At 38.1% G+C, this 19,157-nt stretch overlaps 1 protein-coding gene across 5 annotated transcripts in view; it reads left to right on the plus strand.

Moving 5' to 3' along the window:
* TENM1 (teneurin transmembrane protein 1) overlaps positions 1-19,157 on the plus strand; it is a 3,105,198-nt gene that overhangs the window by 480,140 nt on the left and 2,605,901 nt on the right. For all 5 annotated transcript variants that reach the window (XM_074277949.1, XM_074277947.1, XM_074277946.1 and 2 more), the window contains exon 3: positions 8,343-8,426. The gene's annotated coding sequence lies outside the window, so the exon portion shown is untranslated. The remainder of the gene's footprint in view (positions 1-8,342; positions 8,427-19,157) is intronic.

A 19,157-nucleotide genomic window follows, 5' to 3' on the forward strand; every position in this document is an offset into this window, starting at 1 on the left:
CAATGAAAATATAGAAAAGAATGTGAAATATCTCATTAGAAAAACATATCAAGGAGAGATAATATAAAAATTGTTGGACAACCTGAAAGTTATAAACAAAAAATAAGTCTAGTCACTACAAGATTACAAGGATAATTGCCCTGAACTTATAGAACTAGAGAGTAAAATAGAAATTTTAAAGATCACCTGAAAGATCACCTTATGACATGAAAGAGATCATAACATGAAAACTCACAGGAACTTTATAGCTAAGTTTCATAGTTGCCAGGCCAAAGTGAAAATAATACAGACAGCTAGAAAGAATAAATGTAAATGTGGTGGAGCAAAAATTAGGATAACACCAGATTTAGCAACTTTTACATTAAAAGACTGATTATAAATGATTTAATAAGGATAAATTGTTTACATATGGCAACATGATTGTTGTAACTCTTAAGAATGTTATCATTTATAGGGTTGTTCAAAAGCATATACATAGAAGGATTGGGTTTGAGTTGATTATGTTGGAATGATTCAAAAAATAAAATCAAGTAGGTAAAGTTAAAATGCAGCAAATTATCTTATATGAAAGAGGCATGAATGGAGAGGATAGGAAAATATAAATAGTGAGGAAAAATAAGATGGAAGGAAATATACAACTAGTAATTATAACTTTGAATTTTAATGAGAGGAGCTTATTCATAAAATGGATAGAAGAATGGATCAAAAATAAGATCCAATTAATATCTTGTTTATAAAAAATCATTTAAAAATGAGAGGCACACAAGAGTAAAAATAAAGGTCTGGATTAGAATTTATTATGCTTCAGGTGATATAAAAATAGCAGGGGTAGCAATTGTGATTTCAGACAATTAAAGTTGAAATAGATTTAATTAGCATATTAGTTAAAATAGATAGCACAGAAACTACATTATGATATATATTGTATTTAATTTATACTTTAACATATTTAACATGTATTGGTCAACCTGCCATCTGGGGGGGGGGAGGAGGGGAAAAAGTAGAACAAAAGGTTTGGCAGTTGTCAATGTTGTAAAATTACCCGTGCATATATCTGGTAAATATGTATATATATGTATAAAAATATGTATATGTATATATATGTATATGTATAAAAAAAGAAACTACATTACGATAAAAGGTATTAAAAATAGTGAAGCAATAACAATAGTAAATATATATGCACTAAATGCTATAGCATTCAGATTTTTAAAGGGAAAGGTAATGAGTTAAAGATAAAAATAGATAGCGGAAGTCTAATAATTGAGAGTTCCCCTTTCAGAATTAGATTAATCTAACCAAAAATAAATAAGGAAGTCAAGATTAATCTTGGAGATTAATCAAGGAGATTAATCAAGGAGATTAATAGAATCTTAGATAAGCTAGATATGATAGACATCTGGAAAGAATTGAATGGTAATAGAAAGGGATATAGCTTTTTCTCAGTGGTACATGGGCTCTTTATTAAAAATTGGTCATATCTCAGGTTATAAAAACTTCATAGAAATAACTAGGATCTCGCTTCAAATCTGATATATATATATATATATATGTATATGTGTATATATATATATGATCTTTGTCTTAACTGATATAGAAATATAGAATAAATTGAAATCCTTGATTTGAATTCATCCAGTCCTGTAGACTGTGTGGCACTGTAGTAATGGTAACATTTAGATAGTGCTTTCAGACTTGCAAAGCACTTTATAGTTAGGCAGGATCATTGGGCCACAGATTTAGAAATATTAAGAACTTGAGAGTGATGACATTGAGTTAATCCCATCATTTTGCAGATGAGGAAAATGGAGGCTCAGAAAGGTCAAATGATCTTTCCAATGTCTCTGGATAGGATGTCTCTTGACTCTAATTCCAGGTACTTTATCCCAACACTATATCCACAACACTACACTGCCGTTCAGCAAGGAACACGCCCATACGCATATACATAAATTCATAATGGCCTTCCATTATATATTGATTTCAAAAGAGTTATATGAGGGAAAGTCCTTTTCCTTCTCTGGGTCAAAGTTTTTCCTTCTCTAAAATGAAGGAGATAAAAAGGTGATAACCATTCAAGACTCTTTAGTGCTTACAATATAATTTTGAGCCTGGGCCCAACCATATTTCCTACGAAAGGGGAAAAATGTTTCCTCAGATTTGATCAGTTGTCCTCACTTCCAGTTGATCAATGATGGACAGAAACAACTACACCCAGAGAAGGAACACTGGGAAGTGAATGTAAATTGTTAACACTACTGTCTATCTACCCAGGTTACTTATACCTTCAGAATCTAATACTTAACGTGCAACAAGAAAATGGGATTTACACACATATATTGTATCTAGGTTATGCTGTAACACATGTAAAATGTATGGGACTGCCTGTCATCTAGGGGAGGGAGTGGGGGGAGGGAGGGGATAATTTGGAAAAATGAATACAAGGGATAATGTTATAAAAAAAATTACTCAGGCATATATACTGTCAAAAAATTATAAATAAAGATTTGATCAGTTGTCATTTGAGTAAAACAACATAGAAATGTTTTGATCCTTTCTTCCATAATCCAAAGGATGCGAGACAAGGTTCCTGTAAACCTGTTTTAGCAGATACAAACAAATGATCTCAATGACAATATCAGATGGCATGTACATGTGTATGTTGTGTATATATGTATGTACATATACATATAAATGATCTACATAATATATAGTCTATATAAATATGCGTTTGCATATGTGTGTGATATATGCATACAGATACTTGTTTTGTACACAACACATGCTTATATGTTTATCACACACAAACACCCACTTCCACTGGGCCCAGAAGTCACTTAATTGGTAACCTCACGAGTGATAGTCCTTACACCTCCGTTAGACTAACTGGATCATTTTGATAAACTTTGCTTCCAGTCCTACTCAAGCCCATTAATCAAGTCATTGATTGATGCTTGAAGTGGGGCAGGTGCTGCTATTACATATTCATTATTAATCAAATCATTATTTCAGCCCAGTGCATCTCACAGATCTCCTGAATCACCTCGAGGTATCCAGAATGTGAAATTCATCTCCGGGGTATTCATCAGACCTGTTTTCTTGGAATGGTGTGAAATACAACTCTCCAAATGACAGGGAATCCCCTGAGACTTGCATCTCCACTCTTACTTCTCACCTAGCAAATGTTGACTCACCTGTCATATTTTCCTGTTTCTAAAACAGATTAAGTAAGTAAAAGTATTGTTCAGTTCTCAAAAAAGTAAACAAAATGGGCAGGGATGGATGGCTCAGGTCACATCTCTTTTTATTTACATTGTCTACATTTGAAAATTTTTGCTTGGAAAGTGACCATGGGAAGGTTTGGAAATTCTAAGATATTAGAGATACAGAGAAACTCAAAGATCTAGCAATGGTGAAATATGGTGGAAAGGGCGCTGGAATCAGCATCAGACAGGATCAGACCATTAGATATCTTTCTAGAGCTCAGTTTCCTCTCTGTGACATGAGGGGATTGAACATTTATCATTTTCTGAGTTCCTTCAAGGCCCCCATCTATGATCTTGTCAGCTTCTTTACAGAGGGAACTGACACATTCGCCATGAAACGGGCCCTCAACCATGGGGTTGTTGGAGCTTTCCTCCATCCTCAAGTGATCTTAACTTTATATGCCTGTACACCTGTAGTATACTGTGCCACACAGGCCTCCCCAGTTAATAATCAATTCCTTGAACATGAGAACTCTTTGTTTTATCTTTCTATCCTAGAACTTAAAGAGGCATTGGGGCATAGTCAATAGAAAGCTGGCTTCAAAGTCAGACAGAGCTGGATTCAAATCCTGTCTCTGATGATATTAATTGTAAAACCCTGGATAAGTCACTTAACCTTCTCAGTGGGCAAGGGAGCTCTCCAACTCTGGAGTTCTTCAACTTTTTTGTGTTATGGACTCTTGACAATTCTGGTAAATCCTATGATCCCCTTCTCAGAATAAGGTAATTAAAGGCAATGCTAAGTTTCAATTTGATGTCAGGGAAAATTAAGATGAGATTTTTCTCCAGTTCTACTACTACTACTACTAAGACTATTACTACTACCACTATTACTAATACTCTATTACCACTAATACTACTACTTCTACTATGAGTAAGACTACTACTACTACTGTTACTACTATTACTATGGCAACTAAGACTACAACTTCTACTGCTACTACCACTACTACCACTATTACTACTATTATTATTACTGTTACTAGTACTACTACTATTATTATTATTACTACTACTACTATAACTACAACTATTACTGTTACAAGTACTACAACTATAACCACTACTACTGCTGCTGCTGCTATTACTGCTGTTGCTGCTGCTGCCACTGTTACTGCTACCACATTCCAGGCTTCTGTTACTAGTTAGTTATCCAGCTAGTTAGCACTTGCACAGAACTTCAAGGTTTACAAAGTGTTTTCTATGTGTTACCTTCCTTGATTATCCCAATAACCCTACTTTTTGGATGATATGATTATTTCCATTTTACATATGAGGAAACTGAGGCTGAGAGAATGTAAGTGACTGTCTAAAAGTCAAACAGTCTGTGTATGAGACTGAATTTGAACCAGATCTTCCTGACTCCACATTCAGGGCTTTAAGTATTGCAACCAGACTTCCAGTGTCAAGATGGCAGAGTGAGAAAGAATCCTCCTGAAGCCCTCTCAAATCCTTCTCCAAACAACTAGAAATCTGCCTCAGAACTGATCTAGGAGCAGGGAAGTAGTTAACCCACCCAACACAAAAGGTCTGTCTCACTGGGATGGGAGGGAGCAAGGTCCAAGAAAAACAGCAGCAGGCAGCCTCCCAGCAGGGGGCATACAGGAAGGCTCTGAACCAGAGGAAATCTACCAGCAAAGTCCTGTCCTGTAAACCCACAGACAGACCCCTAGGTTAGTCTGTGCAGAGTAAAGCAAGGTCCCTTCCCCCAGCACAAGGCACCAATAAGGCCTTGACCCTGTTGTTAACTGGTAGTGAAGCCCTGCCCCAGGGCTGGAAAAACAGGCCCTGTTTTCCCATCAGAATATTCCCATCCTTAGAGCAGGCAGCAATAAGATCTCTCTTCCAGGGCCAACCACCAGAAAGACTGTTATCATAGCAATCCAGAGGCAATTAGTGCCCCACTCCTGGAGGAGGCTAGAAGCTAAAGCCCATACCCACGAGAGGCTAAAGAGAAGGCCCCAGACCCCAAAACAAGCCAGAAGGGAAGCCCACCCTCCAGAGAAAGCAAGTGGCTAAGCCCTGAAGCCAATTGAAAGTTAGCAGTAAGTATGGACAAGTACATATATATATAGTATTTTAACTTATACTCTAGCATATTTGTATATATATTGTATTTAATTTATACTCTAGCATATTTGTATATATATATATATATATATATATATATATATATATATATATATATATATATATATATATAGTATTTAACTTATACTCTAGCATATTTGTATATATATGTATTTAATTTATACTCTAGCATATTTATATATATAGTATTTAATTTATACTCTAGCATATTTATATATATAGTATTTAATTTATACTCTAGCATATTTGTATATATATATATATATATATATATATATATATATATATATATATATATATATATATATATATATATAGTATTTAACTTATACTCTAGCATATTTGTATATATATTGTATTTAATTTATACTCTAGCATATTTAACATGTATTGGTCAACCTGCCATCTGGGGGAAGGAGGAAAGAGAAGAAAAATTGGAACAAAAGGTTTTGCAACTGTCAATCCTGAAAAATTACCCATGCATATATCTGGTAAATAAAAAGCTATAACAAAAAAAAAAAAAAAAAAAAAAAAAAAAAAAAGGAAAGAAAGTTAGCAGTAAGATTCAGGGCCTCAGCAAAAAAGCTTAGGGCAACTCTCACATAAAAATACCAAATTACAAAAAAAGGCAGAAGCAAAATGAGCAAAAAAAAATGGAAAAAAGAAAGAGCTTTACTATAAAAAGTCACTAAGAAGATAGGGAGAATAAAGGTATAAACTTAGAAGAGAACAGTAGTATTAAAATGGCTACATGTGAAGCCTCAAAACTAGATATAATTTGGTCTCAGTCCCAAAAAGAATTCCTGAAAGAGCTTAAAGAGGATTTAAAAAAAAGAAATGAAGAAGAAAAAGAAGAAAGAGGAGGAGGAGCAGGAAGGAGGAGGAGGAAGAAGAGGAGGAAGAGGAGAGGCAGGAACAGGAGGAGGTAAGATGACAATGAGAAACACAGAGAGAAGGAAACAGACAGAGTGGGAGACACAGACACACAAAGGGACATACCAACAGATGGGGCACAGACAGATGGGGGACACAGACAGACAAATACACAGATGAACAGAGGGGGACACAGAGTCAGATAGACACACAGACAGACAGACACACAGAGGGACACATAGACAGATGGGAACATATAGATAGACATACAGACATACCCACAGACAGATGGAGGACACAGAGGGGAATGCAGACAGACAGGGAGGACACAGATGGACACACAGGCAGAAAGGGAGACATACAGATAGAGAGTAGGACAGACAGGGGTACAAACAGACAAGGGACAGACAGATAAATAGGGGGACACAGACAAACAGATAGGGGACATAGACGGAAAACATACAAACAGGAGACACGGACGCAGACAGACAAGTGACATGCAGACAGGAGGAGGAGGAGGAGGAGAAGGAAGAGATGAAGAAGAGGAATGAGGAGGAGGAAGCCAAAGAAGATAACGAATAGTGCAAGAGAATCCTGAACAAGAATCAATGGCAAGAAGAAAAATATACCAAAATTTTCCAAGGAAAACAACTCCCTAAAAAATAGAATTGGCCAAATGAAAAGGGAAGTACAATAGCTCACTGAAGAAAATAATCCCTTAAAAATTAGAATTGAATAAATAGAAACAAATGACTCTCTGAGACATCATGATACAATAAAATAAGAAAATGTGCAATTTCTTATTGGAGAAGCATCTTAGCTAGAAAATAGATCCAGGAGAACTAATATAAGAATGATTGGGCTACCTGAAAGTCATTTTTTTTTTAAAAGTCTCAACCACATCTTTCAAGGAATTACCAAAGAAAATTGCCCTGAAATATTAGAACCAGAGGGCATTTTTGGTACCACCAAAACTTACATGAACCCACTGCCTCTGGCAGAGTGGGTCTCTCTTTTAAAAAAAGAAACTTTTATTGATTGTTTCTTCCCAGTCAATACTAGATGCATGTACTTCCTGCCTATGGACTAGAACCTTCTAGTAAAGAAAGATAAAGCAAAAACAAATACCAGCTTTGACCATGTTGATCCCATTCTGTCCTTCCTTCATACTTACTGAGAGGAAGGTGCTGTTTCATTATCCATGCTCTGGGACCACTGTTGATTTTGAAGTTACTCATTTCTTTTTAGATGAACTTTTCCTCTGCAAAACAATACAATAAGTATTGTTTCCATTTATATTTTTTCTGACTCTGTTTATTTCTCTCTCTAGCAGTTCATCCAGAATTTCTTCTAATTATTCCTGCTACTTATTCCCGCTACCTGAGATACCCTTTTCCATCCTCTATTTAGAATGATTTCCACCCTTTGAAACCTAACTCACTTATTCCTCTACAGCCTTTTCTGATGACCCTAGATCAAAATGCTCTGCTTCTCCCACCCCTGATTTCTGTAGCATTGAATTATTATATCCTTTTTACACTCAGCTTATGTTGTCTTGCAGTGTTACCTGACTTTTACATTTCTATGTCTTCCATCCTTATTTAAATATATTTCAAACACAATGGCCATGTCATATATGTCTTTACATCCCCTTTAATACATTGTTATATTAGTGATGGACATGATTGTCGTTGCTACTGTCTTAATTCTTTCCCATGATACTCTCCTTCTGAGCCTGCAGTGTGGAAAACATGGGAAAGTGGAACCTCCAGCCCAGGGAGAAGGCTCGGATCCCAAATGAAAGTAGCTGCTAGCTCATTCATAACACACTCTAGGATTCTTATTGAGAGCCACAATGGGGTGCTCCTCAGGATACGAAGAACTGCTCTCTGCATCCTGGGTTCAACGGATCATTTTGGCTTTTTTTTTTTTTAGTCTTCTTAAACCCAGGCATGGAGGAATTGATTATACTTTGATCTCACCCTTTAGTATTCAATCACACAATTCATTAATTACAATTCTTATACATATTCAATTCCATTGGCTTACTTACAATTTTATTAGATGTCAAATGCATCTTGTTGAGCTTCTTTCTTCTTATTTGCTTTTCAGAGTATCGTAGGGATCACTATCGACCGTCAGAATGGAAAAGGACTTTTGAGATTCTCTACTACGGATTCTTGAGCTGGAGCCAAGGTAATTTTTTTTTTAATATTTTGATAATTATGTTTCCAATATAGTTGATTTCCTCCTACATATTTTATTTTATGCATTTTAAAATGTGATTCTAAGAATGGGTCCATAGGCTTCTCTAGGTTGCCAAAAGGTTCCATGACAAAAGAAAGGTTTGGAATTCCTGCCTGTTTGAGTCTGGCCTCCTTATTTTGCATAGGAAGAAACTAAGGCACAAAGGTAGAGTTGTAGAGATCACTTCCCTCATTTTTAAGATTATTATTGTTTCTACTACTCTGTTATATTTCCTAGGGTTCTAGATAAAGAAACTGAGCCTTAAAAGGGTCAACAGTCACACTGAAAGCAAATACTAAAACTGCATTCAAACCCGGGTCTTTTGTTGCATAGTGTTTAGAGTGTTGACCTTTGAACCAAGAAACCTGGGTTTCTAATTCTTCTCATATCAGTTAACCCCTTTGAGCTATTGTTTTCTCATATGGAAAATGAAGATAATGAGCCTGTGACTCACAAATAAGAATTAAAATAATATAATGTATGTTATTATTTTTTACTTTGAGACCAGTGATTTTTTTTTAAATGACTTTCACTTTTGTCATATGTCCAAGCAACTACTAGCACAATGTTTGGCACATAGTGGTTGATTAATAAGTGCTTGCTGACTGATAGACCAGACTAAAAGTCTTCAAAATGGGAGCCAAGGTCCCTGGGAATCACAGCCTTACTCCAAAGAGACTGTGCCCAAGGAATATGTGATCAATGAATCAGAAGATGAGAAAATGTTTTTCACCTTTCTCACAATAGCCTTGCCATCTCCCAAGTTCCCCACTCCACCTCCCTAGCTTAATTTCCAAGTTCCCAAATTCCCTTATTCTGGACCAGGTTATATAATAACTCCCCTTAGGGCAGTTATTATCCAATATTCTTTTGATTCTAATTGGCCAATCGCAGGTCTTAGGCCAGTCCCCATTTGGTCTTGTTTGGGTCCTCATCGACTCATATTGAATGTAAGCAGCAATCATTTCTGCTTTGGCCAGAAATCCTAAGAGTCTTCCTCTCTCCGATTAATTAATTAATTAGAGGTCTTTTGTACTAGGTGAAAGAGGCGATTCTTTGCTTCAATTGCTCCGTAGCCTTTATCACTGAATGGGTGTTGCCTCAGCCAAACAGACCTGTTTAAAGCTTAAAAAGGGCAAGGCCCCCCACCCTGCATCAGGGCCATCTCCGGTCATCCTGATCTCTATCTGGCCACTGGACCCAGATGGCTCTGAAGGGAAAAGTGAGGCAGGTGACCTTGCCCAGCCTCCCTCACTTCAGTCCAATTCTCTTGCATGTATCACCTTTCTAATATCAGCGTTCTCTCAGAGAACGAAGGATAATTACCCAGATACCAATAATAGCAGCTCTGCAGATGTCACTGGGACATTTTCTATTTTGTCCAAGTTTTAAAATGTGTATAATTATTAGTACAGTTGTACATTGACATAACATAAATAAGAAAAATATACACATCTTGGGTATACACGCTCAAAAATATGTTTTACTGATGAGGGGGGCAATCAAAAAAGTTTAGAGACTGCTAAGCTAGCCCACTCTCTCTGCCTTCAAATCCCATTCCTTTTACTGCTGTTTACTCCAGTTTTTCATTTACCTTTTATTTATGGAATTCCTGTCTTGAGCATGCATAATTATTCTTGTAATCCTCCAAATGAATTTGAAAGTGAATCTTTTCGTTGGCCTGGGCAGTGAATTTAATAGTACTTATAACCCTGAAGACTGCTAATGAACCACGATATCACCCCCAGTAATATATTGATTGTACTACAATCAATTTATATTTCATGCTTATACCCATATTTGAATGTTGGCCATTCCTGGTTGGGGCTGCTAAGATCTCACCAGTTACTTAAATGTTTTGTGGAGACATGTCACTGTGGAACCTTTTGTTGATTGTTCCTCCTTTACTTTTCCTATGACCCCCATCAGACTGGCAGGCTCCAAGATAATTAGTCTTGCTTTGTTCTCCACTGATCATTTCCTTCAAAATCTCAACAGGAAGGAGGAAACTTATGAACAGTTAGTGAAATGCAACTGCATAAAGAAAGATGAACATCATAAATAAGCTATGGAGAAATGAGGAAAACTGAGTGGGAAAACTGCTGCTGTCTTAACAACTTAGGATCAGAGGCAGGACGCCAGGAATAGATCCCATAATACCAGGTGTTGTATATTGAAAGTTTGTCTGGGCTGCTTGCTATGGTCAGCAAATATCTGACTGTCTACTCTAACCTAGATCTGAACAGGAATATCTTCTACAATGTACCCAAGAAAGTTGACTGGCCTTTTCTTGAAGACCTCCTACTGACTGTATAATCCATCCCCATCTGCCTATCTTCTTTCACTTTGGGAGAGATCTTCTTGTTAAAAAGGTTTCCTTAAGTTTCTATTTTTTTATCTTATCAACTTCTAACAGTTGCTCTCTAGAACCAAACCAAACAAGTCAAATCTCTCTTCCTTTGTAAAGCCCCTAAGCCTTCTCTTCTCCAATTTATATTCCTATTGTTGAGCTTGGGAAAGGGACCCCAAAAGTTTGGGTGTTGTGAGGTGTCTCAAAAGAATTTGCAGGCTTGAAACTATCTCCTTACCCAAGGGGCAAAGTTCAATTGTAACGCCATTACAAAGCGGACTGAGTTTCCAAAAGAAATTAGCAGCAAAATAGAAGCAAGATGGATTTATCCATCTTTCAGTCCCTGACATGATAATTCTATGTCTCATAGGTAGGAAGGAGGACTGGTCTCTGGAATTTGGTTCTCCCTGACCAATAGACTATGGCTGATGTCTCAGGAGTTTGGTCCTTGGGACTTTCTTTAGGCCAGAAGTTATCTGACAGTCAGCAGGGAATTGAGGAGTGGTCTATTCAGAGTCAGACAGATTGTTGTTCTTAGATTGGGATTGTAAAAAGTCCCTGAGGCAGACTCCAAAGCTGGAAGCTTTAGAACAGAAGGCTCTCTAAAGTCATGGGAACACAAAATCATATTACATCTCTGTGACTTGATATTAAGGGTTTTCACCACTGCCTGCTTGGATTTCTTCACCTGTAAAACAGGGGTGATGATTGCGACTGCCTCTTAGGATTGTTCTGGGGAATGACTGGGTACAGGGTCTAGCACATGGAAGATGTATAATAAATGCTTATTTTCTTCCCCCCAAATTTAATCTAAACAAATTCAGCCCATTGTTTGTGCCTCTAAGAATGTTTAAGCTCTCACTCCATCATCAACTAAACTTGTTGAGGATGCCCTATTCAACATTAAGAATGAAGGAGCAATTATTTTCATTTTTTAATTCTCAGTAGTATTTTATTTTTTCAGATACATATAAAGATAGTTTTCAACAATCATTTTTGTGAGACTTTGTGTTCCAAAACTTTCTCCTTCCCTTCCTCCCCTTCCCCTTTTCTAAGACAGCAAGCAATCTGGTATAGGTTAAATGTGTACAATCCTTTTAAACATATTGTGCAAGAAAAATCAGACCCAAACAAACAAACAAACAAAAAAGTGAAAATACTATGCTTCAATTCCCATTCAGTCTCCATAGTTCTCTCTCTGGATGCGGAAGGCACTTTTCATCCCCAGTCTATTGGAATGGTTCCGAATCACCACATTGTTGAAAAGAGCCAAGTCCGTTAGAGTTGATCATCACACAATCTTGTTGTTGCTGTCACAATGTTCTTTTGGTTCTACTCACTTCACTCAGCACCAGTTCATGTCTTTCCAGACTTTTCTGAAATTAGCCTGCTGATTGTTTCCTATAGAACAATAATATTAGGGGAGCTAGATGGCACAGTGGATAGAGAACACCAGCTCTGTAGTCAGGAGGACTTGAGTTCAAATTCTGCCTCAGACACTTAACACTTCTTAGTTGTGTGACCCAGGGCAAGTCATTTAACTCCATTTGTCTCAGCAAACAAACAAACCCAATAATGCTCCATTACATTCACATGCCATAACTTATTCAGCCATTCCCCAACTTTTTCAGTTCCTTAGCAGGGGATTAAATAACAGAGGACCTGGATTCAAATCCTACCCTTGTTATTTAATGCCTGGGAAATTCTTCAATGGGCTAAAGTCGATCCATTATCTACATTCAGTTATATACCAATTTGTTGGGCTCCTTCGAGTGGGGGCTACCAAGCTGCCTAATGAGGGGTGAACAACCCAAGAGGTCTAAGGTGACCTTAGGAAAATCTGTTTCCTCTCTGAGTCCAGATTCTTCCTCTTTATAATAATGGGGTTATACTAAGATCCTGTGATCATTTTCATGTCTAATGAATGGCATTGGGAATAGCTAATAAAGCAATTTCCTTTACCTGTCCAGAGGAATAAGACTCTGATACTAACAACTTAAACTCAGTACTAGCCTAATATTATTCTATGTTAGGTTCTTACTAAGTGCTAATGAGATAATGAGATATTAGGTTCTCACTAGGTGCTAAGTTGGTACTTAACAATTCTCTAGTTCCAGGCCTTTGGGGGGAGTTTTACCCCTTTGAACTTCTGGGGATGAGCTTGCATGCTTAAGAGGAGCAAGTTCATTGGTTGAAGTATTTTTTTCCAGAAGCCCCTGAGTTATTCCACGCCCATTCTCTGGGAGGACAAAGGAGGCATCATTGAGCAAGGGAGAGAGGTCTCTACTCTAGGTCAGAGTTGGCGGCCAAGAGATTGAGTTTAGATGGCAGATCTCCTCCCAGAGAGTGATCGGCAGTCTCTGGAGACAACAGAACTTTACAATTCTAAGACTTGATTTTTATTTTTTGGCTTTACTATCACTGTCTTGTATTATTAAATTTGTTTTGTGTAAATGTCTACTTCCAAAGATGGATTCAGGCTGCATGATATGAAATATCATAGGTTTGGAACTAGAAAGGATTCCAGAAGCCATTGAGCCTTGTCCCCTCATTTTATATATAAAGAAACTGAGGCAGAGAGAGTTTAAGTGACTTGCCCAGAGGCATGTAGCTTGCAAAGATATAAAGGATTTGAATTTAGTTCTTTCTGCCTCCAAATCCAGTGCCCTATCCACTGCACAACCCTAATTCATTTGCCTTTTTCTAGTAGTCTCATTGTACTCTTACTTACATAGACACATGATAGCAAGACTTCATCTTTTTTTATTAAAGCTTTTTAGTTTCAAAACATATGCATAGATAATTTTCAACATTCACCTTTTAAAACTTTGTGTTTCAAAGTTTTTCCTTCCTTTCCCCCACCCCCTCCTCCAAACAGCAAGTATCCAATATGTTAAACATATACAGTTCTTCTATTTGTATTTCCATAATTATGCTGCAGAAGAAAAATCAGATCAAAAAGGGAAAAAATGAGGAAAAAAAACATAATGCAAGCAAACAATTAAAAAGGTGAAAATCCTATGTTGTGATCTACACTCAGTTCCCACAGTCCCCTCTTTGGATGCAGATGGCTTTCTTCATCACAAGACCATTGGACCTGGCCCAAATCACCTCGATGTTGAAAAGAACCACATCCCATTAAGACTTTATCTTGGCAATCCGAGCTGGAAAATGGTTGTGTTATGGCTGTTGCCATGTCACATGCTGTATTTAAGCCACAGCCAGTGCTGTTACCAGCCAGGGGGAAGCTATGGCTGATGACTCAGGGCTTTGCCAGCCCTCTTTGGAGGTACCTAGCTTTATGGAGCTAGGCCATTTGGTTCTGAAGGCTTAAATGTTCCTTTATGCCTAATGTTGATTAGGGCATCCTCAAACCAAACATCTCTAAGAAGACTCCTCGTGGGGTCCGAAGCCCTCATGAATTCTGTAACATCTAAAAAAAAATCTTGAATCTCCATTTCTATCAGAAGCCAATCTGGGGGAAAAAAGAAAAAAAGAAAAGAAGTCACAAACTTCTCTAAACCATAAATTTATCTCGCTAGCACTCCGGCAATGGACAGCGCCGGGTTTTCATTGGAAGGCTCTGCTGACAAAGCTGCAACTATATTAATAGGAAAATAGCAATTTTGCCTTAGGCCTTGATTTTTGGCAGCTGCTCCAGATGCTTAGGGGTTTACAGCTACCTTTTGCTGTTCCAGCCAGTAACCCATCAAGCATTTATGGAGTGCCCGGTGTAAGTACAGAGCCCCATCCCACACTCTGTGAGGGTCTCCATAGGAAACAAAAGCAGCAGCTTCTGTCCTGGAGGAGGCAGTGGTCAAACGGGCTAGACAAAACTGCAATGTCAAAAGCAATTGGAGAACAATGACTAGCTTCTGTTAACTCACACCAGGTACTTTATGTCCTGACATTATGCTCTTTCACTGGTATCCGCTACGCCTGGAACTTTCTCCCTCTTCATCTCTACCTTCTGGCTTTCTTAAACATTCAAATGACATCCTACCTTCTGGTAGCCAGTTGGGATGGCACACAACTATATTCCCCGACAATAGGAAAATTGAGGGTGGACTTGAACTCAGGAATTCTGCTAAAGTCGATCCATTTTCTACATTAAGTTATACATCAATTTGGTGGGCTCCTGGGAGTGGGGGGTGGGGGGGTGGCTCCCAGACTGCCTAATGAGGGTGAACAGCCCAGCTTAGAAATGGAAGAGGTTGACATTTTCCTGATGAACAGCACCAGGATTGGGCCTGTGAATGACTACTGCACTCCCAGCCTAGATGAGATAAGGTGACTGTCTGAAAATAAATTCCACCTACCCGAGGAGATCTTATCTGATCTCCTACCCTGCAAATGCCTTTCCTTTAAGGTTACCTTCCACCTACTTTTTATTTATTTTGTATGAATGTTATTGTTTCCATGTGGCCTCAAACATGATAAGACTGTAAGAGCTCCCTGAAGTCAGGACTTTTATATCCCTAGTACTTGGCACAAGGCTGGGCTCTTGGTAAGCCATTGAATGATTGTTGACTGACTGCCCATGCATACATAAGGATGCTGATGTGAATTGTGCTTCTGTTTACTTGTTGATTCTCAAGATTCCCAGTATTTTAAGCAAGGTCTTCTGCCTTCATTAGAGCTATTAGTTTGGGAAACTTCATTCCTAGCAGGAAAGGCACATAAGTTTGTGAAATTTCAACTGGACTGCCCTGCTTTGTTATATTTCCCCTGCTTCTCGGGAGAAATCATTCCAGCAGCTGAGATGTTATTTGCCATAGGGTACAAGTGGAATCCCTAATGGGAAGTTCTGCTCTTCTGGGTTAGATAAGTAGTGATTCTGTCTCTGATAAGTAACCCTATTCTCTGAAATGTCAGCCTCAGGCCTTTCTCATTGTTTCCCCCTTGGAACTGATGTAAACTGTTATCTTCCATTTTTATTTTTATTTTGTTTATTTATTTATTTATTTTACTAACCCATCTTTAATGGATTTATAAGATCATAGGATATACACTTGGAAGGGACCTTAGCAAATAATCTCTTCAAATTCCCTCTGGCTGAAAATCACAAAGGAATAAAGAGGAGAGATCTAGTACGATCTAGTACTCTTTCTGTTATACCATACTGACTCTTTTTCGCTATTCATTTTCCTTCCAACATGAAAAGGTGTGATTTTATTCCTTATGAGGAAGAATCAGGCCATCTGGTCAGTAGGAATCATTTTGCATTATGATATAGATTGCAAACCTATGCTCACACATGGGCAACACAGGAAATAAAGGGATTCTGGGGGCGAGGTGATTTGATGCATCCATCACAGACAATGTGAACTCGAAGCAAGCCCATCCTGTTTCCACTGACAACCTTTTCATACAACGAGAGCCAAATTTCTGAATCTTCTTGCCACCATGACTAAGACTTACTCAGTTCATGAAATTAGATAAGGAACCCCTGAGCAGGGACACTGGACGCATTCTTCCCCTACAAATAATAACCTTTATGACCAGAGCACCTTTGTTACCCTGTATGGTAATTCCCCACTTCTGGGTATTCCATTGTGTGGTTGCTGACATAGACGGAGGGCATGGACAAGTCCCTGATTTCTCGTAACTCTCTACCCCCCCCTTTTTCTTCACCTCTGACCTTTACATGATCATTCCTTTATGAACAGCCTGCTGTTTAATCATCTTGATAAGACCATGTGCCTCTCTATCACAATAAAGGACTTCTTGTGACTATGAATATATCTTCTTGTGAATTTTTCATTTTTGGAACCCCTTTCCTGAAGCACCAGGTTCAATAAAGCTCTCCATTTTCTGGTCCTAACTTCTTTCTAAAACGCTCTTCTGGAACCAAAGCAACATGATTCTCATTTGCCTTCCAGGATATTTGGAAAAACCTGGGAGTTATATTTATCTCACTTCCAAGAGAAATATAACTACATAATGTTGACATTTGGAGCAAGGGCATCAGCCCTATAATCAGGAGTTCAAATGTGGTCTCAGGCACTTAACACTTCCTAGTTGTGTGACCTTGGGCAAGTCACTTAACCCCAACTGCTCCATCAAAAAAACAAAACAAAAAATAAATCTGGAGCAGATCTACTTAAAGTGGACCCATAAGTTGTCTGTCCTAGGCAGCTGCCCTGTTTCCAGTTCCCTTCTGGTACCTCTTGCTGCCAAAGTGATTTACATTAGATAGACAACTGACCGTGACACTCCTCTACTTGGTAAACCACAGTGGCTTCCTATTCTCTCTGAAATAAAATATAATCTTCTCAGTTTCATTTTTAGCACCATTCACAGCTTGAATTTTTTGGATATTTCTATATTTCTAGCCTCATTGGACACTACTCTCAGTCTCATGCTTGGGGTTCTTACCAGACTAACCTTCTTGTTAGAAATGCCAACTTCTGTCCTAGAGTCTTTGGACTGGCTGTCACTCATTCCTGGAATGAAAACCCCCCTTACACCTCAAAGAATGCGTGGTTCCTTTAAGACTCAGTTTCATTATCACCTGAATTTTGTCTTGGTCCCCTCACTTACTACCACCTGTCCCACACTACCTTGCATTTAAGTATCTTGTATTTGTTCAGTTTATGCATATCTGGATCTACAGATTGATCTGTATATAACTATGCCCCATTAGAATGTAAACTTGTGAGCAGGAATAATCTTATTTATTGTATATACATCTCCTGCATCAAGCAGTGTCTGAAACATAGTCAATACTTAAAGCTTATTGGTGTATTGGTTGATTGTAGCAATATTTCCCGTAAGATATAACTAACCACATGATAAGAAAGAAAGCAGGATATAAGATAGAAATGGCTGTCCTGGGGCTTTGGGTTTATTGCCCCCCACACACCCTACTAATCTCATCTCCTAAGGAAATCACCTTCACATTGGGAAATGCAAATTACCAGCTGACAAATTCCAGGTGTGCTATAAGGTGGGTGATTTCCCTACGTTTAGAGCCTGAAAACTCAAGTTCATTGCAATGTGTGTAAATATTCTTCTCATTTCTCTGACAAGCCCCAAAGAAACAGAACTGCTCTCTTTTTAGGAAGAAGGTAGCACTAGACAAAAAAAGAAAAAAACAAAAAAAACAAAAAACAAAAACAAAACAAACAAGCAAACAAAAAAAAAAAAAAACCAAAAACAAAAAAACAAAAAAAACAATTTAAGAATCATAATGGATTGAGTAAATGCCGCCAACCAACATTTCTTATTTTCCTCCATCCTGATTCACTAGCCTCTATTTCCTGTCCAGGGATCAGGACACATTTTTCCTAGGGCTGTCAACTGTCCCCATGAAACTCACACATTAACAGCAAGGATATTAACAAATGTAAGAATTAAACCAAATTGTTTGTGATTTGCGATAGGAAATGACTTTATGGATTTTTCTTTCTGTTCTCCACCTGCAGATGTGGGGACAGACTGCTGATTAAGCTCCCAATATGGGTCTGGTAGAGCACCGGAAAGAGTGCTGACTTTAGTAGAGAAAGCCTGGCTTGAAGTCTCACTGATTAACCAAGAGCACCTATTGTACTGAGGAAAGTTGGACTAGATGGTCTAGGAGGTCCCTTCCAGCTCTAAAATTCTGAGATTGCTAAGTGGGGGGGGGGGTCATGTTTTCCATTGATAATATAAAGAAATCTCTTGTTCATTATCACAATTTTACACTTGTACTTAAACTCTCTTTACTATGCCCTTTACACGTTCTGTGTCCTTGGGCATTCTTGCATTTTATGCCATATTTCCTGCATCAACACTTTTTTTTAGAAGTGCTTAACAACTGGATCTTACTTTTATGACATTGGTCCAGAATGGCCAGCAGGCTTGTCTTCTGTATCACTGGCTAATGAATGTTCAGCATCTGTCTCAGAGATGTCAGCTTCCCCACAGTGGTCCTCAAACTTTTTAAATAGGGGGCCAGTTCACTGTCCCTCAGACTGTGGGAGGGTCGGACTCTAGTAAAAACAAAAGCTCACACTCTGTCTCCACCCCTCAGCCCATTTGCCATAACCCGGTGGGCCGCATAAACGTCCTCAGTGGGCCGCATCTGGTCTGAGGGCCATAGTTTGAGAACCCCTGCCTACAGCATTATCTAGCCCAATAGGATTTCTATATTTGTTATTATTAAGTGCTAAATCTCTTTAGAAATACATCTTAAGCTGACGCAAGAAAGTAAGGGCTGCTTCAATTTCCAAAGATGAGAGAAATCTACAGTCACTGATTCAATAATTACCATCAGAGAGGCAGTATAGTAGAGTGGATGGAGAGCTAGCCTCAAAGCCAAGAAGCTCAGGATTCATATCTTTCCCCTA

This window comes from Sminthopsis crassicaudata, chromosome X (assembly GCF_048593235.1).
Source record: "Sminthopsis crassicaudata isolate SCR6 chromosome X, ASM4859323v1, whole genome shotgun sequence".
Lineage (NCBI taxonomy): Eukaryota > Metazoa > Chordata > Mammalia > Dasyuromorphia > Dasyuridae > Sminthopsis > Sminthopsis crassicaudata.